At 46.9% G+C, this 5,308-nt stretch overlaps 1 protein-coding gene across 1 annotated transcript in view; it reads right to left on the bottom strand.

The window, feature by feature from the left end:
- The window catches only part of Kif3c (kinesin family member 3C), a 40,410-nt gene that overhangs the window by 2,983 nt on the left and 32,119 nt on the right, over nt 1-5,308 (bottom strand). The window lies entirely within an intron of this gene.

The raw sequence follows: 5,308 nt of genomic DNA, 5'->3' as shown, positions 1-5,308 counted from the left end.
AAAAAAAAAAGGTAGGACAGGAGCCATGGATGTAGCCAATGGTAGAATACTTGCTTGCCATGTCTAAGGCCTTATGTTTAATTCCCTGTACAATGAAAACAGAACACACAGACACGCAGGAGTGGAGAAATGGAGACTAGCAGCATTTATCTTCTGTCTTGAGATAGCACCCACGTAAAAAGCTACACAGGGGCTGGGCAGTGGTGGTGGCGCACGCCTTTAATCCCAGGACTCGGGAGGCAGAGGAGGTGGATCTCTGTGAGTTCAAGGCCAGCTTGGTCTATAGAGTAAGTTCCAGGACAGTTTGGATTGTTACACAGAGAGACCCTGTCTCCAAAAACAAAAACAAAAAGCTACACAGGGTGATAAAAGTCTGTGGTTCCAGGGTTGGGGAGGCAGGAGCTGGAAAGGTTTCTGGAGAATGCTCACCAGTTAGTCTAGTTTAGCTGGGGAGCCCCAGGTTTGGAAATAGAACCTGTCTCAAAAAGGTAAGGTAAGGGCTGGCTCTGGTTAAGAGCACTGACTACTCTGTCAGAGGACTCAGGCTCAGTTCCCAGCGCCCACATGGCAGCTCACAATCACCCGTAACTCCATTTCTAAGGGAGCTGACACTTTCTTCTGGCCACTGCACATTCAGTGCACAGGCATACATGTAGGGAAAAAACTAATATACACAGAAACAAAGATTGAAAAATAAGCTAGCTGGGTGTGATAGTGCGCGCGTAATCCCAGCACTGGAAGAGACAGAAGCAGGCAGAGCTCTGTGAGTTTGAGGTCAGCCTGGCTTAACTTTCCCAGGCTAACCAGGGCTACACAGTAAGACTCTGTTTCAAAAAAAATAATAAGCAAACAAATAAATAAATAAATCAGCCAAAAAAGGTAGGGCTGGTCAGATGGCTCCACGGGGGCACTTACACTCTTGCAGAGGACCCAGACTGGGTTTTTAGCACACTCATATGGCAGGTGACAGCTGTCTAATTCCAGCTGCACAGGATCAGATTACCCCCTTCTGGCTTCCAAGGACACCAGGCAGGAACACAGTGCACATAAATACGTGCAAGAAAGACATTCATACATGTTAAGTAAATAAATAAAAGTCAGGCAGTGGTGCACACGCCTTTCATACCAACACTAGGGAGGCAGAAGCAGGTGGATGTCTGAGTTTGAGGCCAGCCTGGTCTACAGAGCGAGTTCCAGGACAACCGGGGCTACAAAGAGAAACCCTGACTGGAAAAAGAATAAGAGAAAAAAAAGAACATTTTTTGTAATGTGCCACTTGACCCATCTCTGTTTTGTTTTGCTTTATTGAGACTGAATCTCACCTAGGGCAGGGTGACCTGAAACTCATTACATAACAGAGAATGACCTTGAACTTTGGATCCTTGTGCTTCTGCCTTCCCAGTGCAGAGGTTATAGGTGTGTGGTAATTCATGTCACTATGTGGTGCTAGGGATCAAACCCAGGGCTTCATGCCTGATAGGCAGTGGTCTACCAGCTGATATATCCTTAACTTTTCATTTTATTATTATCCTATTTTTTGAGACAGTCCTATATCACGATGGCTGGCCTTCAGCTCTTCATCTTCCTGCCTCTACCTTCCAAATTCTAGGATCACAGGCATGGGCAACCACACTCAGCCTGTTTTGTTTTTGTGATACAGGGTCTTGCTATGTAGCTTGAGCTGGCTGCAAACTCTCATCTTCCTGTAATCTTGCTCATCCTGCCTCAGTTTCCACAGTGCCTAGATTACAGCCATGACTACTGTGTGCATAACAGCAGAGTTCTTCCCTCAGCAGCTTGACGAATATAACCTAATATTGTAAACACTCAAAACAAACGAGAGCAGACAGAGAAGACAAGAAAGTGGTGTCCGATTTAAAGAACAGAGGGCACAGGTTTGGGAGTGACGTTAAGACCTGGGTTTGAACACTGTCTCATCCCCTTCCATCTGGGTCTCCCTGGGAAGGAGCTCGCTGTCCCTGGCCTCTAACAATGTCATCCCCTCAGAACTGCTGGGATTCAACCAGACAAGCACTCAGCACAAAGCATTGCAAGGACTAACACAGGGCTGTGAATTCATTCCATCTGCTAATTCAAGTAAAGACACAAATCAAATGAGCAATGAAAAATTCAATAGGTCACATTGGAAGGAAGAAGACAGGAAGGAGCCATGGTAACTCCCAGACAGCACATTCTGTCCCTGCGTGAAACTAGCTGTACAGAAACCCCCAAGCGAATTTGCATTCTATAGGCAAGGAATGAGAAGTTACATTTTTAGTGGAGCGTGTGTGTTTGTGTGTGCGCAAGCATGTGTGTGGGGGTGCAAGTGCATATTTGTACACTGCAGAGGTGTGGAGACCAGAGGTGGACACTGAGTGTCTTTTTCGGTTCCTCTCTGTCCTGGTTAGTTTTGTCAACTTGACACAAGCTGGAGTCACTAAAGAGAGAACCGCAATTGAGACAAACGCTTCAATAAGATGGGGCTGTAGGCAAGTCTGTAGGGCGTTTTCTTCATCAGTGATTGACAGGAGTGGGCCAAAAGGATTGTGAGTGTGGCCACTACTGGGTTCTATGAAAAAGCAGGTTGAACAGGCCACGGGGAGAAGCCAGTAAGCTGCACTCCTCCGTGGCCTCTGCATCAGGTCCTGTCTCCAGGCTCCTCCTATTTGCGTTTCTGCTCTAACTTCCATCAGTGATGGATTGTTACCTGGAAGGAAGGGCTGAAATAAACCTTTTCCTCCCTTCTTGCCATGGGTCAGAGTGTTTCACTGCAGCAATGAAACGACACCTTCCATCTTTTTTTTTTTTTTTTTTTTTTTTTTGAGGCAGGCTCTGAACCTAGAGTTTGTCGAGCTCTGGACTAGGCTAGACTTGCTGCGCTTCAAACCCTCAGGAACCTATCTCTGTCTCTCCGGTGCTGGGATTGCAAGCATGTGCCACCATGCCTGGTTTTTTACATGGGTGCTGCGGATCTGAACTCGGGTCCTCACAGCTGCTACTGAGACAACCATCTCTCCAACTCTGAGAAGTTACAGTCCTGAAATTTAGTTTATTATACATACTAAAAAGTGCTGGACCCCACTTAGTGGTCCCAATTGGGCCTCTTTACAAATGGAAACGAGGAACAAGAAGGCTTTAAAAGCCCCATTTCATTTTGTTCCCAGAGGCTAAGGAAGCAGAGGCAGCTTTAATGCCAGCCTTGCACAGCAGGCTGCTGGCAATGCATCGTCACACCACAGAGAAAAAAGAGAGAGAGCTAGGAAATCAACTATCAGTGACAAGGTACTGCACATCTCTTGAACTTTCTTTTTTTATATAATTTATTTGTTAGGTATATAATGTTCTCATTATAGATGGGTGTGAGCCTTCATGTGGTTGCTGGGAATTGAACTCAGGACCTCCGGAACAGCAGTCAGTTCTTTTAACCTCTGAGCCATCTCTCCAGCCCGTCTCTTGAATTTTCTAAAATGCTCCTATGGTGTGGATGAAACAGGAAGACAGGCTTAGAAAGGTCAAGAACCCTTGGTACCTAAGGTCATTCGATTAGCAACCCCAGAAATCTGAATCTTCCCAAGCACTCTTTTTATCCTGTCTGTTGTCTATTGTCTTGGGATTCATGTTGGGGACATGCCGGGGCCACAGAGAGTCTTTGGAAACTCAGGCTCTGGGAATAGGACAGAAGAGCAGGGCCAAGCAGGCAGAGCGGCCAGTCTGCAGGAACTGGCAGTCTGACCCAATGAAGCTGCCTGGTTATTCTGGGCGGCCTGCTGGCGGGAGGGGCTGGGAACGGGAGTCTATAACTAGGACTCCCATCCACTCTCTCTCCTGCCCCAGGCCTACTTCCAAGATCAATCCCTACGCTATAAACAGGTTGTGTCTGATAGCCCAGGGCTGGGACCTAACTCTAGTAATCCACACCTCCAAGGGACCAGAATGACAGTTAATATGTTCAGCAGATCCCAAACATCTGGTTAGGATCTCTTATCAATGACTAACATCGTAACTTTTCTCTTCAACAGTAAAGACATTTAATATTAAAATACTAAATATTAAAAACCTGGGGCTGGAGATGTAGCTCGGTTGATAGAATTTTTGCTTAGAATGGACAAAATCCTAGGCTCCATTTTCTGGACCACATATACCAGGCATAGTGGTATACTCCTGGAATGCAAACACTCAGGAGGCAGCGGCAGGAAGGGAAGAAGGTTAAGGTCATCTTTGGTGGCATAACAAGTTCGTGAGCCACTAGCCAGTCTGGGCTCCATGAAACTCTAACTGAAAAGTTAATAGTTAGAGGGGCTGGAAAGATGGGTCTCATTGAGAACATTTACTGCTCTTGCAGAGGACCCAGGTTTGATTCCCAGGACCCACATGGTGGCTCACAACTGTCGGGAACTCCAGTTCCAGAGAATCCATTGCCCTCTTTCTAGCCCCTGTGGGCAGCAGGCACAGAAGAGGTACAGACATTCATGCAGGCAAAACACCCATACGCATCAAACAAAATAAAAGTAAATAAATTGCCGGGTGCTGGAGGCGCATGCCTTTAATCCCAGCACTTGGGAGTCAGAGGCAGGCAGATCTCTGTGAGTTCGAGGCCAACCTGGTCTACAGAGTGAGTTCCAGGACAGTCTTCAAAACAACAGAGAGAAACCCTGTCTCAAAAAACAAACAAACAAACAAACAAACAAACAAAGTAAATAAGTAATGTTAATACAATGAAACTTAACTGTGGGCTCCATTTCAAAGGTTGACTCTGTTCTCATTATTAGTTGTTTCTAATCATTCTCTTCTTTCTCAAGGATTTTTAATTATGTGTGTGTGTTTATGTGTGTCTCTGTGTGAGTGTGTATGAGTGTGTGAATATGTGTACGTATGTATGCATGTGACCGAAGAGGCCAGAGGCATCCCCCTGCAACTGGAGTTACAGGCCTGGTGTGGGTTCTGGACTTGAACTCAGATTCTCTGCTTTCGGTCACTGAGCCATTTCTCTAGCTCTCCTCTCCCCGACCCTTTCTTCTCTTACTCTGAAAGCAGGCCTCCAGCATCGCTGGTGTGCTCCCTGTGATCCTCCTCACACACACACACCCAGGGCAATCCAGCATCGCTGGTGTGCTCCCTGTGGTCCTCTACACACACACACACACACACCCAGGGCAATCCAGCATCGCTAGTGTGCTCCCTGTGGTCCTCCTCACACACACACACCCAGGGCAATCCAGCATCGCTGGTGTGCTCCCTGTGGTCCTCCTCACACACCCAGGGCAATCCAGCATCACTGGGTGTGCTCCCTGTGGTCCTCCTCACACAC

The sequence above is a fragment of the Microtus ochrogaster genome, linkage group LG3, assembly GCF_000317375.1.
Source record: "Microtus ochrogaster isolate Prairie Vole_2 linkage group LG3, MicOch1.0, whole genome shotgun sequence".
In the NCBI taxonomy this organism is placed as follows: Eukaryota; Metazoa; Chordata; class Mammalia; order Rodentia; family Cricetidae; genus Microtus; species Microtus ochrogaster.
The sequence above is the reverse complement of the archived record's forward strand: the minus strand, read 5'-3'. Positions and strand labels throughout refer to the sequence as shown.